Source organism: Sphaerodactylus townsendi, linkage group LG09 (genome assembly GCF_021028975.2).
Source record: "Sphaerodactylus townsendi isolate TG3544 linkage group LG09, MPM_Stown_v2.3, whole genome shotgun sequence".
Lineage (NCBI taxonomy): Eukaryota > Metazoa > Chordata > Lepidosauria > Squamata > Sphaerodactylidae > Sphaerodactylus > Sphaerodactylus townsendi.
The window spans coordinates 24,270,715-24,286,413 of NC_059433.1; the positions used below are offsets into that span (position 1 = coordinate 24,270,715).

General features: G+C 43.6%; 1 protein-coding gene across 3 annotated transcripts in view; it reads right to left on the reverse strand.

Annotated features, from left to right (window-relative positions):
• FARS2 (phenylalanyl-tRNA synthetase 2, mitochondrial) overlaps positions 1-15,699 on the reverse strand; it is a 293,048-nt gene that overhangs the window by 258,721 nt on the left and 18,628 nt on the right. The gene's annotated exons all lie outside the window — the stretch shown is intronic.

The window sequence follows — 15,699 nt, forward strand, 5'->3', positions numbered from 1 at the left end:
AAACCCAAAAAGTAATCTTGCAAAATTTTAAAGAGCAAATTCATTGAATCTAAATTTCACTTTATTGGGTGAAGTGGGCTTTAACCCGTGCAAGCATATACTTCTATATGTTTGCTGATATTCCTTTTTGTGTTTCTAGTTATGAGTAAAAGCTAAACGCCCTTATTACAACAATGAGATTTGTTTTCTGAAGCATCATTTATTGTGAATTTTTGCATATTATTTCTATTAATATGAGTACTAACCACAAACATATTTACTGGGAAGAAAAGTCATGACATTTATTTCTCAGTATAATTGCAAAATTTAATAGATTGTGATTAATTAGGCTAACGAATTAAAGCTTCTACATTAATTAAAAGATGCCCATGATTTATTTGGTGGCAGACTTTTTAAAATGTGTGTGTGTGTGCATACACAGATGCTTATAAAAACAACTGGTAGCAGGTAGTATTGTAGGGAATGCCTCTTCAACGATACTCTATTCTCTGGAATGAGTACACAACATAAGGAACTGCAAAATGGTTAGGACTAGATTGTGCTGAGCACAATAATGAGAAAATTTGGCCATTAAAGTACAAAACCCTGAAGAATGAAAAATTAGTCAGGCTTCTAGAGCCGAAGAAAATTTGTCAAGGCTTGGCCTAAGTGGCTTAAAACTGAGATTATACAATACTATAGAGTACAGCTCCATCAACAACTATTAGCCAGGAAGGCTACATGTTCAAGGGAAAGTTGCTGAAGGGAAGCAATAATGGAGAGATTTTGGCCTTTGTGTTCGAGCTTTCCAAGGCAACTGAATACCATAACAAACCCAGTACTGGAGCAGACTGGTCTGATTAAGCAGTAGTATAGCAGTGGTTAAGAACAGGTGGACTCCAAACTGAAGAACCAGATTTGATTCCCCACTTCTCCACCTGAGTGGCAGAGGCTTATCTGGTGAACCTACATTCCTGCTGGGTGACCCTGGGCTAGTCACAGTTCTTCGGAACTGTCTCAGCCCCACCGACCTCACAAGGTGTCTGTTGTGGGGAGAGGAAGGGGAAAGGAGCTTATAAGCCACCTTGAGTCTCCTTACAGGAGAGAAAAGTAGGGTATAAATCCAAACTCCTCTTCTTCACCATCATGCTGCAAACATCAGTGCAAGGAGCAATTAAAAGGATATCACCACACTGCCCAGCAACCCTCCCATATCCCCTTTTCCCATGTGATCATCACTGCACACCCATCTTCCATATACAGATCCTTACTAAAAATGCTCTTCCCAACTAGCAGCAGTACCGTCAATGTAAAGCATTGGGACAGGGAGCAGGAATACGAACATCTCAACCAGGAGTGCTCACTCAAATGAAGATTAAAAGCAAAACAGGGCATGGTGTCAAACCATTAAAGACTATGAAGAAGCAATGGAAACAGCCATGATCATGTGCTACCACTGTCCCCACCCCACCCCCGACTGGAAAGGGAACACAGCAAATCTGGCTTTGGAAGGCTAGGACCTAAACAGGGAAAGGTACAAGTCGTGAAGTGACAAATTAGAAATGTGGAGACTCTGGACTGAACATCCACCCAACTCTGGAGTGACTCTAGCCCAGTAACTGTCTCAGTCTACCCTACCTCACAGGGTTATTATGAGGATAAAATGCAAGGGGGAGATTCACGCAAAATGTTCTGACCTTGTTGGATAAACATGTGACAGACAGAAACAAGGCAAAAGAACAGAAACAACGGATGTTCGGCTCCCAGCTAGTAGCAAACTGCAGATCTAGCAATGGAAGCTGAGTAAATTCCTACATTGTGGCCCTGAAATTCATAAAAAGGAATTTCCAAGTTTTCCTTTTTCCATCAGACAGCAACCCAGTGTTTTCATGTTGGAAGCCAACCTTTATATACACTATTACATTTTGAAGCTTAGTAACTTTTACAGAGTATGACATTCGCTTAGAAATAATTACTGGTGTTATGAAATTCAGAGTCAGCCTCTTAATTACGTGCTTTTCACAGGAAATATGCTGCTATTAAAGTTTTTTGCTCCGATGACAATCTATGGGTTTCTGATAATTTGAAGTATTTAAGACTAGGACTGGATTTCTGCTAAATAACAAGGGGGAAAGAGGAAAATTGACATAAAATTCAGTAAGTTACAGGAAAGAAGGAAATACAGGGTTTATTTTGCCTACAAATGTACTGATGAAATTTACCGAACAAATATGCAACTCATTCCTTAAATGAAGTTCAGGAATTAAGCAACATCTACAAGAGTAATTGCAACAATCATTAGGGAGGTCTTTATGAAATTTTGTGAAGTGGAGACTAAACGTGCACTTGATATTGTGGAGGGTACACAGACCTTAGAACCTACAGTTACATTATATGTTATGCTTCTAGTCCAAGCATACATACATACTTACACACACACACACACACACACACACACACACTAGTGGGGCCCGGCCACGCGTTGCTGTGGCTTATTGTAGTGATATGGGAAAGGAACAGTAGCAGCAAATCAATTGCAGAGGCCAGCAGTATGTGCTCATGGAAACGCGCAGGCTGATACTGTGCGATGTCATTGATGTGTGTGACCGCATCCTCCCTCACTTCTCTTTCCTTGCATGGCAGCCCTCCCCCTCCCTCCCCTTTGCCTTTGTTAGAGTGGGTGGGTCATATCCAGATGCTGGGCCCCCTCCCTTCCCTCCCTTGCATGCCACCCCTCACTCTCTCCCCTCCCTAACTTCTCTTCCCTTGCATGCCTCCCCCTCCGTCGCTTCCCTCTCCCACCCTCTCTTCCCTTGCATGCCACCCCTCCCCCCTCCCTCCCTCCCCCCTCCCTCCCCCTCCACATACATACACACATATATACACATATATACACATACACACATACACACACACACACAAAAATATTCAGTTTCATTTAAAATACTAACTACTATTTAAACAACTAATACACACAATCTAAAAACAAGTGACCAAAACAATATCCTCTTGTGCTCCCACCCTTCTAGGATTATTATTACAAAGGGACAGTGAATATTCAGAAATGCTTGATGTGACTGTTCAATAGCAGGAAGCACAGGTTTGGCATCAGAGGGGTTGGGGGATATGGAGAAGCATTAACAAAACAGCCTGTGTGGTCCAGAGATTGGCGGGCTGCATTGGCCCCAGCTTCAGATCCCCACGGTGCCACCGAAGCTCACGAGGCAACTCTCTGCCCGTCACTTTCTCTGTGCCTAAAACACCACACAATGTGGTTGTTGTGAGGACAAAATGAAAGAGAAGAGAACAATGTGAGTTGATTGGGTCTCCATGGAGAAAACCAGGTTATAGATAAGAAAATAAAATATAAAAAATATAAAAGTACTGAGCTAAGACCATGTTTTTAAAAGAACGTGAGAGTGTGTGAGAGATAATAGGGAGGAAGGGGTAAGGATGAAATAAAGGCAAAGCAAGTGGCACACACTGAAACCAAGATTGAAGGGCTGCAAAAACTCTTTCAATACTAAAGCTCAGCTCTGTGAGATTCAGTGGTTAAGTGAAAGGATTTTCGGTAGCATGTGTTGGGAAAAACCCTTCTCTGCTTGAGGATATTCCACAGTAGAAACCAAACATTCAAAACAAGCCACCTGTATCTGTCATCCGCTCCCTACGAAGGAACAAACCCACGTGGTGGTTCTCTCAAACAATGCCCGATCTTGTTGGTGAGGCTGCAGAACCTGGACACAGCCACTATTTCTCGCTTTAGAAAAGTTTTGCCACTGATGGAATTATCAAGAAGTCATCTGAGGAAGAACCTATGAAATTTCTGGACCACCTTAGTAGTATCTATCCAAACATTAAATTCACCATGGAAAAAGGGGAAAAAAAGAGGGGAAACTGCAATTTCTGGATGCCGGGGTCATCTGCAAAACAAACAAACCAACAGCTGGGCCACAGAGTCTATTAAAAAACCAACCCATACAGACTGATATCTACACAAAAAAACTCACCACAAAACAACGGGGCACAATCAAAACTCTGGCAGACCGTGCAGAATAGGTCTGTGAACCTCACTTCCTCACTGATGAAGTGACTCACCTAACCTGGGCTCTGCAAGCAAATGGCTGCTCCACAATGGAAACGAGAAGAGCTCTAAAACCAAGAGAAAACCGCAGGACTGGGGAACAACTACCGTCCACAATTAAAGGTATTTGTACCAAACATCAAGGGAATCACCAATCAAATGGGGTAGAAAATGTGAACAGAGAGAATTTTTTCTCTCTTTCTCACAATACTAGAACCAGGGGGCATCCATTGAAAATGCTGGGGGGAAGAATTAGGACTAATAAAAGGAAACATTTCTTCACGCAACGTGTGATTGGTGTTTGGAATATGCTGCCACAGTAGTTTTCAGTAGAGAAGGTACCAACGGATTCAAAGGCAAACAAGCCATCCCACCTTCGTCGCCAATGTTATGTCTTCACAATAAGCCTCCAGACTCAGTAATCCAACGTTTATTAAAAGTACAACCAAGCACACTATAGCACTCTATCTCTAACAGCTGCATGCACTTCCCTTCGTTACATGTCCTTAAGTACTTATCTCTTAAAGGAACATACACACTATACCACAGTAGTGATGGCCACTAACCTGGATAGCTTTAAAAGGGGATTGGACAGATTTATGGAGGAGAAGTCAATCTATGGCTACCAATCTTGATCTGAGGTTGCAAATACCTTAGCAGACCAGGTGCTCAGGAGCAGCAGCAGCAGCAGCAGGCCATTGCTTTCACCTCCTGCATGTGAGCTCCCAAAGGCACCTGGTGGACTAGATGGACTCTGGTCTGATCCAGCAGGCTCTTTCTTACATTCTTAAATGGGAAAACGGATGGAGAAATACAACCTTCAAACATTCCTTAGACTCCCCCAGAAAAATGCAGCAAATGCTTCAGGCAGCAAGGGACAAAAGAGACTTCTTTATCTCCACAGAAGTGTATCACGTACCATGCAGCTGTGGACAAGTATACATAGGAACTACAACACAGCATTCTGACAAGAATTAAAGAACATGAAAGGCTCTGCCAACTAATCCAACCTGAGAAGTCAGAAGTAGCTGAACATACTCTAAACTAAGCCAGACATGGGATCTCATTTGAAGACACAGAAATTCTTGGTCTGACAGCTACACAGGGAAGCCATTACAATCCATAAACACTGGGACAGTTTCAACAAAGAAGAGGAGAATCTGAAAATCAATAAAACCTGACTACCAGTACTAAAAAAACACAAACAAAAACAGAGACATTCACATGCAACTGGAAATAAACTCCTTCCAGACACATGCTAATGTGATTGCAGGTGCATCGGCAAATACAAATGCAACTGAAATTGAACTTTAGCCGGACACATGCAAATGTGCCTCACCCTCTTCCCCTCCAAACCTGTGAGGTGGACAAAACATATACCCCTCTACACAATACTCCACACAGTGCCACAGAAAGAAATGAATCTTACTGTGACATGGGCTCTGAAGATGCAAGCTACAGATGCAGGCAAAACGTTAGCAGTAAAAACGACCAGACCATGGCCACACACAGCCTGGAAAACCACAGCCACCAGTGGATTCTGGCCTTGGAAGCCTTCGACAATACAAATCAAGAAGTGCCTCGAAGAAGCCTTAATGCAGCTTCTCTGCAACGAGAGACTTTGGATTTGCTGCTCCCGCACGGTCAGAAGCCAACGGCAGGCGGCAAAACAAGCCAGCAGATGGCTCTAAACGAGGATAATAACAGGTGACAAAGTAGTCAGAGTGGAATAAAAATAAAGTGGGAGCAATGCGACACCGTTATTATTTTCGTAGGACCACCTGGAGGTGTTATAGGCTTACCAACGAATGCCAAAAACGTGTCAGGCACATCTGCTTATTCTCATAAATTTACCTCACTGTGAGAGCGCAGATCGATGAAAATTCCCTCTCTCCTCCTCACTCCCAACAGATCTATTTGTTTAGATTGGCAGGGGTCAAGCAAGGTCCCCAAAACACAGCAATTATTTTTTTTTTAAGCTGTAATTCTACATTTTCAACATTTGGAACCACGTAGCGTATCAGCTACAACAATAATTAGGGAAAGCGGGGAAGCATCAACAGCATTCAGCATTTAAAACAGAATCAAAAGAATTCCCCACACATAATGGGCCAGCGTCACCTCCTTGCAAAATTGTATAGGAAGCACAGTCCAATATTGAAAGTGAGGCCAAAATAGATATTGAGACGGCACCATTTCAAAACGCAGGCTGAGGATCACAGGTTTGAGATCTCTCACCCAGGCATTTCAGCAATTCCTCTATGTAAAGGTATACAGAGAACAACAAGCAGAACTCTGCTTCTGCAGGGGGCAAAGTCTACTATGAGGCTGGGGACCCCAAGGAATGGCATACTAGGGCCCCATTTGCATGGCCCAATATGTTGGAAGTGAAGGACTTTACGCTGTTTCCTGCCTCAACCTACAGAGGGGTTTTTACTAGAGAGCTAGTGGCTAGATAGGGACCTAGGGATTTGACACCTTTACTCTATCATGCTGGTTCTATCCCTTTGATGTTAGACTGATACTCTCAGGGACTTCCTTCCTTCCGGCTTCTTCCTTGACCCCTTCTCACCACTTCTTCCTACCATGCCTAGAGAGAGGATGGATGCTCCTCGCATCCATCTCCATTCAGCTAGATTAAGATAGCATAGTGACTCTATCTACCTACCTTTCTATCCAGAATGGAGTTCACTAATAAATACTCTTTTTATTAGATTAGAAACTACAACTGACTCCGACTTTCTTTTGTGTAAGCTTGCCGCACATTGGGATCCATCACGCACACGCACGCACACGAGGTAAGGGCTTCTGCTGTGTTCTAGCCACCCGTGCCGCTCTGCTAACTACGATAAGGGGTAATCTCCAACTACCAGGAGCACTTATCCCAACACAATAAACCCAGGCTAACCACAGGATAAAACCCGTGTTGGGGGGAGCTTCACACAGATCCCACTCCTAATGCAAGTTCGCTCCGCATCCCCCCCGGGGGGGGGGGCTTTCAAGAATTGCACTATCTGTGATTCTTTAGTTGTAACATGGATGGCAGCCACTTGCAAGTGAATGGCTGCCCCGGGAAGCAATTTTTTAAATGGTTTTTAAAGGTCCTCCCTGTGCAGCTACGCAGCATGAGAGGTGGTTTTTTTTTAAAAAAAAGACGTACCTCCGTGCAAAAGCACAACGGAAGCCCACATTGCTTCCACAGGCCCCGTTTGCTGCCTGAACGGAGGCATGCGAACGGGACAGCAGGAGAGCGGGTTATTTATCCTGCCTGCAACCCGCTTTCCCAGTGCTGTGTGGAAAGGGCCGAGGTGATACAGGGACCGCAGCTGGAGAGGAATCTGCAGAAATTGCAATCACCCCAAACTGTGAACAAGCACAAGAGCATTCCCAGTTGCACAAGTAGGTATTTGGGCCCAACCCCCAGAAAACAAGCATAATTGACTGAAAATAGCCATAGCTTTCTAGTTTTTCATGATCAAAGCAATTAAGGTATTCCAACGCATGATCCTGCATTCAAGTCTGAAGTGCTGAAAGACAAAGAAAGGCTGTGCTATTTTTTTCCTGAACATGTTAACTCATCTCACTGCCATTTTCTACAGAACTACGAAAATATAATTACCAGCCCGCCCACACTCCTCTCCTTTCTCTGGAGCAAATCTCCCTTTCGTTTAGCCATCGTTTAGAGTTACATGAGCACCAACATTAGCTGAAGCTGCCTCTAAACCAAATTCAAGCCATGTTTTCAGTGAGTTTCCAAGCTATCATTGTGATGAAACTGCATCAATCATGTTTAGCACTACTGAAAAACCTACTCAACTAAGGTGATGTTGATTTTTAAAAAAGGGAAATTTTACACCAGCTTTAGTTGGGGTACCCTCTACTGTTGTGGATTGCTAATAAAACTCCAGATTAGACCTGGATAGCAGCAAGACAGACCTGCAAACAGGAGCGGAACACAGAATTCTCAAAATAAATCTACACTTCTAGGGAAAAATGAATAAGTTACCACCTAGAACATTTTACAAAATTTTGAAAACACAGCTTACTCCTACAAAGAATGGACTGATAATGTTTACTTGCTGCCTATGTCTAGACAGTCAAAGGATTATGTGGAATAAATAGTGCCACATAATGGGATACCTCTGCAGTTTTGTTACAGTTATTCAATAACTGGATCTCCCAATGTTTTAACTTGAGAGCAGCCGATGGAGATTGCTTATTAAATTACAAAAGAGGGATTCTCCACCCACCCACCCCATACACACCAACTTTGGTGTGAACAATAACTTGAGGGCAAGATTTCATTCAGAAAACCAATGTTTAAGGGGAAAGGTTAAACACCCAATTGCCCCAGATCTACTGTTCTAGCTTCAAATTAAAAGCAAAGTGCTGGAAAATCCAGTTATGGTTCTTTTATGTCATGTCTGTCTGCTCCTGAGAGTAGGGGTTCTCATATTGATTAGGTGGTCAGGTTTTACACAGAACCTGGTCATGACATCTGGTGTTTGTTTGGTCCATTAGCAATCCCAGGTTCCCAGCTTTCATTTTTTTAAAGAAGTCTGTAGTTCGTGTATGTTACCAGACCAACCTGTGGTGGTATTTGGGGGGGGGGGGGTATGTGTTTTAGAAGCAGAGTTCTACCAGTATTCTATAGAGATGCCCGGACAATGCAGGATGGTTGCCATCTCCAGCCCTGTACTGCGTAGTCTATAGGGAAAGGATCTGTCCGGACGAGTCCCTCACTGGAATGCATAGCATCTAGCTACACCTTTCCTAAAACTATCTGGAGAACAGTGGCTGCGCTCTGAAAAACAGCCATTCCCCTTGAACTCAGACACCTGTTCTCCTGCTCACAAAATGTATGTGTTTTAGAAGCAGAGTTCTACCAGAGTTCTACCAGTTCTACCACGCTCTGAAAAACAGCCATTCCCCTTGAACTCAGACACCTGTTCTCCTGCTCACAAAATGTATGTTAAAAGCCAGCCAGCCAGATATAATCAAACTTTCCTGACGGCTATACTTACTTCTCTAATCCTATCACTCCTTTTCCGTGCCTTATTCTCGAGAATGCCTACCTTGTTTTGAATTGGAATAACCCCAGATTTGTGATTTCATCAACTCCACCTAAAATCTAATCAACTGCTGGATGCTCCCTGGCTTAGACTCATCGAGTTATCATCCACCCCACTGTCCTCTCCCTAAGGACAAGAACTTTCTTTGTTTAGGAAGATTGGCTCTCTTAACTTCACCAGAGGACTAAATTTTCCTATAACTGGGCTGCTTACTGTGCAGTCTTTGCTCAGTGTTTTCTGAACTGCCCTTTAATCTAGTAGCACTGCACTCAGTGCTGCTTTTTACCCCATTTCTCTGGACTCCAATGTGAACGTTGGACTTTACTTCTGGATCTATTCCTCTAAAAGACAGGTTGTTATCACCCTTTCCCGCAACAACCTACTCTATCCCCTCACCTCTTTCTAAATAGCCATCGTGGAGGGTGGGAAATCTGTCCCTGCCTTTGGTCCCTTGAAGGGTTATTATTTCGGTGAGAATAGATGTGACCTCTGGAACTCCAGAAGCTATGTCCTCACACAGAAGAAGAAGAAGAAGAAGAAGAAGAAGAAGAAGAAGAAGAAGAAGAAGAAGAAGAAGAAGAAGAAGAAGAAGAAGAAGAAGAAGAAGAAGAAGACGAAGACGAAGACGAAGACGAAGACGACGGAGGAGGAGGAGGAGGAGGAGGAGGAGGAGGAGGAGGAGTTTGGATTTATATCCCCCTTTCTCTCCTGCAGGAGACTCAAAGGGGCTTACAATCTCCTTGCCCTTCCCCCCTCACAATAGTCACCCTGTGAGGTGGGTGGGGCTGAGAGAGCTCCGAGAAGCTGTGACTAGCCCAAGGTCACTCAGCTGGCGTGTGTGGGAGTGTACAGGCTAATCTGAATTCCCCAGATAAGCCTCCACAGCTCAGGCGGCAAAGCTGGGAATCAAACCCGGTTCCTCCAGATTAGATACACGAGCTCTTAACCTCCTACGCCACTGCCGCTCCTTTAAAATGTATCAGGAAGAGAGATAGTGACACTCCCACTCTGCTCTGGATGCTTGTGGGGGAGAAGGGGAGACTAGGGGGGGAATGAAAAAATAATGGGTCTGGAATTCCACAATCCCTCCCATGACCAACCATGAAAAGGACACTCACAAAAATTAAGGGCAATCGATCCACTGCCCTTCCCAAAACCCAAATCTGAAATTAATGATTATTTTAAACTGCACACCCCATTTTAAGCACTCAATGGACTTAAAGGGTGCTGGAAAGTCACAGATAACCCAAAAGAAAGAGAAATGCAGTGTTTTTCATCCTTGCCCCCATTGCCAAGCTATATGTTACTGAAATTATTTGGCAAATGTTTATTAGGAAAGATATATGTAGCTATTTCCTCTACCACTTTTTAATGTTTCCATAGCAACTGCCATATAGCGCTGAACATACGCTACTTCTGAAGCAGATATTACCTTTCAAAATAAACACAACATGAACACAAACAATTCTGCATTCTGTCTGCATAATCCAGAACGATTTCTAGTGTCACTAAACATTCCAAGTGTTGGAAAGAGCAGGGAATGCAGAGCTTCTGTCCTCCTGGAAAGCATTTTTGTGCAGCAAATAGGTTTGCCATAGCTGCTTCAGAATCCCAGCATATTTTGTTTTTACAGTTGGTAAACCAACTAAGACGAGAACTGTAGGGCCAATTCATCCCCACTCCTGCTACTTGCACCACTTGCATGCTAATGACTACCTAGAATTGGAGGATGAGTATCAATGGTTCATGCTTTCCGTGGTTTCGACCTAGAGCGTAGGCACAGATTTCTCAACAGGAGAGGAAAAGAGGACAGGAGAAACTGAGGATGTCACTGGACTGTTCCCACTGCAGTCGTTTTAAAAAACGTACATTATTTTCAGACGGTGACCTTACAACTCTGGCATGAAATAACCGTCACCAAAATATAAATGATGCCCAACTCTATTGAGGCAAAATAAGCTGCTATTAAGCTGTTGCTAAACCAGGTAGGTCTGTGGAAGTCCTGAATAGGTGCTAAACCAGGTAGGTCTGTGGAAGTCCTGAATAGGTGCCTGAAGAAGAAAATGGTATAGATGATGGTCGATCTCCCTTCTCCCTTGACCCATAGCACCGTAGTCTTGTCTGGCTTGAGCTTCAGTTTAAGCCAGACAAGACTACGGTGCTATGGGTCAAGGGAGAAGCTGCTTGGAGAGTGCCTGGAGGGAATTGAACTCACACTGGAGGAGAAAGTGTGTGGCACAAGGGTGCTACTGGATGCTGGCCTATGGCTACGGGCTCAGATCTTCTTTGTGGTACATAGTGCCTTTTATCAGCTCCTATTGGTTCACCAGCTTCAATCAATCATCGAAAAACATAATCTGACCATAGAGATCCATGCTCTGATCAAATGTAAATTGGATTATTGTAATGAGTGCTACATGGGGCTGTCTTTTTTCTAGTCCAGAAACGTCAACTTAGGGACCGTCTTTCCCCGTATGTCCTTAATTGGCCTCTTTGCTCAGCAGAGGCAAATTTACTGGTGGTCCCTGACCCCTCAGTGATGCAACTCGCTTCTACCCTGGCCAGGGCTCTTACTGCCCTGCCAGGAACGCTCTCCCTCCAGCTATTAGGGCCATGCAGGACCTTGGACAGTTCCACAGGGCCTGTAAAACAGAGCTGTTCCACCGGGCTTTTGGTGGGGGGCTAGTTGCTACCGTCCACAAACCATCACATCAGCTGTTTTATGTTGTGCCGGTCCTCTCCCTGAGGCCGTGGTGGCCATGCTGGCAGGGGCTGATGGGAATTGTAGTCCATAACATCTGGAGTGCCAAAGGTTCACCACCACTGCCCTGAGGGATAGAAAGTATTCTCGGGTTGCCATCTGATGTCAGGGGTTTTTGGGGGGATGGGGTTGTTGTTAGTGAACTTACAGGTATGAGAATGTTTGTATTAATTGTTGAGAAGGGGATATTGTGTTTATATTGATTGACGATTAGTTTGTATTTTGGTTTTGGACACAGCTAGAGAGAACCACAGGACTGAGACCCTGCTGGTCTGTTTTGCATAGCAGGCCAGAACTATTACTGTTTCTGTATTGGTTTGCTATATTTCATAGTTATACTGCACACTATTGTTTAAGAAACAGAAAACAGATTTAAAGTTTCTTTTGTTGTAAGTCTGGTGAATGTTAAGGGTCACAAGGTGGATCACACTGTCAAAGACTTGAACTCCTTTAACATGTCTGATAATATTCCTCTTAAAATCTGAGTTGGGTTACGTTTGGACATACAGATGAGGAGGAGGAATCCAGTTTTGAAGGATTTTAACTCTTGAGTTTTAGTTTGGTTGCTGATTGAGCCAAGGTTTTTGTACTTTTAAAATTACTGTTGATACCTCTTCCACTTACAGAGCTAGTTTACTGTTTTTCTTTGAAATAAATATTCAAAACCATTTAACCTACTGATGGCTCAATTAATGTAATTTTATTGGTATTTATTTTTGAAATTTACCACAAGCTGCTGCATTTCCCACCCTCGACTTACACACGAGTCAATAAGTTTTCTCAGTTTTTTGTGGTAGAATTAGGTGCCTCGACTTATACGTGGGTTGACTTATATGCGAGTATATACGGTATATTTAAAAGTGGGCTCGACCCAATTAGTTTTTCCATTAGTAAAAAAGGGAAGGGTCTTCTTCAACTACTGAGAAAGTTATACTGGGGACTGTGGGACTTGCAAGAACAAAAGCATTATGGGGACGTAGGCTATAGCAAAGATGGACATTGGATAATATTAGGGGGGAAAGCTGACTGGAGCCAACACAACATTTGAATCATATCAACCAATATGAAATGTAGTGCTTGAACGCCCCTATCACCCTGCTCAGTATTCAGATTCTTAGTCATTGGGGGTGCAGGTATTGACCATAAGTAGCATTCCTGCCCTGGAAATATTCCCTGAAACTATTCACCAAAAAGAAATTAAATGGTTTCCATTCATGGAAATACTCTATGGCCATCGCAATGCACCATAGTTCTGCAGAGCAGACACAGCTTACTGGTTTCTGCTCAGCAAGAAAATATTCATGTTATCTGTATTTTTATTCACTGCATGGATTGGGAATTAGTTAACCTTGCTTGCTGATAGTTCTTTTGTTCAGACAATGATAACAACTTTTTCATGTAATTTTTTTTGTTTCTAACAGCTCCCCTTTGAGGAAAAGAAAAATATTGCAAGGCATATACCAGATATTTTCATTGATGCTATTTTTCATTCTTCCTTCTAGATGCAGGAACAATTTATCTATCATGAACGTCCTTCGCAACATTACAAAATGAATAATCACAATTCAGCTCACTGTACAGACACCCAGTTTCTTCTACCAGCTACAAAAGGAAAAGAACTACAAGTATGAGTTGCTGCATAATTAACAATAGGAAGCTCTGTAAAAAAAAAAAAGAAAGGTTTATTTGCCAAAGTACAACTTGCAAATATAAAGGTGGACTATATCTTGTTCATCTGGCATATTCAGAAGAACTTCACCTTGATTTAGAAAGAAAAATCAGGTGAAGTGTCTTTCAATTGCTACCGTAGGACCAAGAATGAAAAAGGACAGCATTCCATGGCTCGAGCAACAGAATTTCATATAACTGCAGGATAACCTGGGTTAGAGGACTGAAGAAACTGACATCCAAAAAACACCAGTTCTCCTTCAGGCAGAGATTACTCTTCTCCTTTCTAGTAGCACACACAAAGACACAAACAGAGGAGTTTCTGACACCTACCATTCCTGCAATGAATATTTTACTTATTTATTGTATTTAAACCCTTTGCTTCAATTATAAAATGCAAAGTAGCTTACACAGGGGCTCCCAATAGTTTACCCTCCAGAAAATGAGCCTGTCCATGCCTCCCAAGTTTCACTACAGATACTTAATCATATGCTTCCAGAACGGTAAATCTAATATGCCCTAGCACAAAGATGCATGTTGGGACAAGACAGAGGATATTGATCTTCACACAGTGCCAAAAGCACAGCTAATAGTACACGAACAGCGCAGGCAGTGCTAATGCAACTGAAGGAAACCAGGATAATTCGAGACCAAGTCAGAGATTTGAAAGTCCCCCATGGAAGCAGCCACAAAGAGGAAGCAGCATCTCACTCCGGTCATTTGATGCCAGGAAGTGGCATATGTCAGAGTGATCCTGCTGCGCTTCTTACTCCCTACAGCTGCATTCATGCAGAAGCATATCTAGGGAAAATGTAGCCCAGTGCAAAATCTGAGTTTTCTGCGCCCCACCCCCACATGGGTGACACACTCTCCCACCACGACCAAAAAATTTTTTTTGGGGGGGGGGGGCGTGCGCAGCCTAGGACATTTGATCCCATATGTCCCCCTGGGTGGGATGCCCCTGTATTCATGGGGCTCTAAGAGTATCTAAACCATGTCACAACTGGACAGAATGCACTAAAGTACACAAGACAGTGTTAATTCCTAAAGGTACAAGACTCACACACATCCTGAATTCTTTGTGGAACAAAGACTGCTATTAAGAATTCTGAAGTATTCAAATAAATCCAAATAAATGCTGCAGCTACATGAGTTTGAACTGTAGTTGCTGGGGTGCGAATGGAGGACAGCTGTTACCTTCCTACCCTTCTCATAGGCCGTTTTCGCACGGCCACGCTGGGGGTTGGGTCGGCGTACATGACGTTCGCACGAACGGTCCCAGTTGCGGTGGGAAAGATGGCGCAGCCTCCACGCAGGCTGCGCCATTCCCCAAACGCCTTACCGTATCCTCCGGCGCGTCGCACAGCTCGGAAGTCACAGGGCAGGGGGGGCATGTTCCCTGGCCTATGCGACACACCGGAGGACACGGTAAGGCATTTGGGATAGGGTGGGGGATGGCACCTTACAGCTGCTGCCGTTCGCATGGCAGCGGTTGGAAGCCGCTGTTTCCTCGCTCGGGGAGCGAGGTTGGGGGGGAGCGAGGGCGGTCCGGCTGCGATGTAGCTGCGCCCCCCCCATGCGAACAGCTCCCTAGGGACAGCATTTTTGCCATCCCTAGGGCGCTGTTATTGGCCCGTGCGGAAAGGGCCATAGCTTCTGGCTTGCTATTGTTAGAAAGTGGATGATGGAGTCAGGGCACCAACACTCTGACCTAGCAGGGCTCTTATATTTTTATATACAAGCATGCAAAGAAGATATTCTTTGTTCCTCAAGACTAAATGCCTTATTCCTTACTATTTCAATTTTGGAACGATAAGTAACGAAACCCCACTTCTCAAAATCTTGAACAAATGTGCTTGTGACTTGCAGCAAGAGTTTTATATTTAGCAGGTCTTTCCCTCCCCTTTTCTTATCCTTTCAAATTCCCCAAATAAAATCTCATGGGGGTTTCCTGTATTTGAGAAGAGAGAGTACAGTCCTTAGAACATTTCTTTTAAAAGAACCCAACATAGGAAACCTTTCTGAGACAAAGAGGACAGCATTTTTCACCTTTCTCTTATGTAAAGGTGAGAGAGCACACTAAGTTATTTTAAAAAAATTAAACAGGAAGAAGTCACGAAAGAAGCAAAGAACTT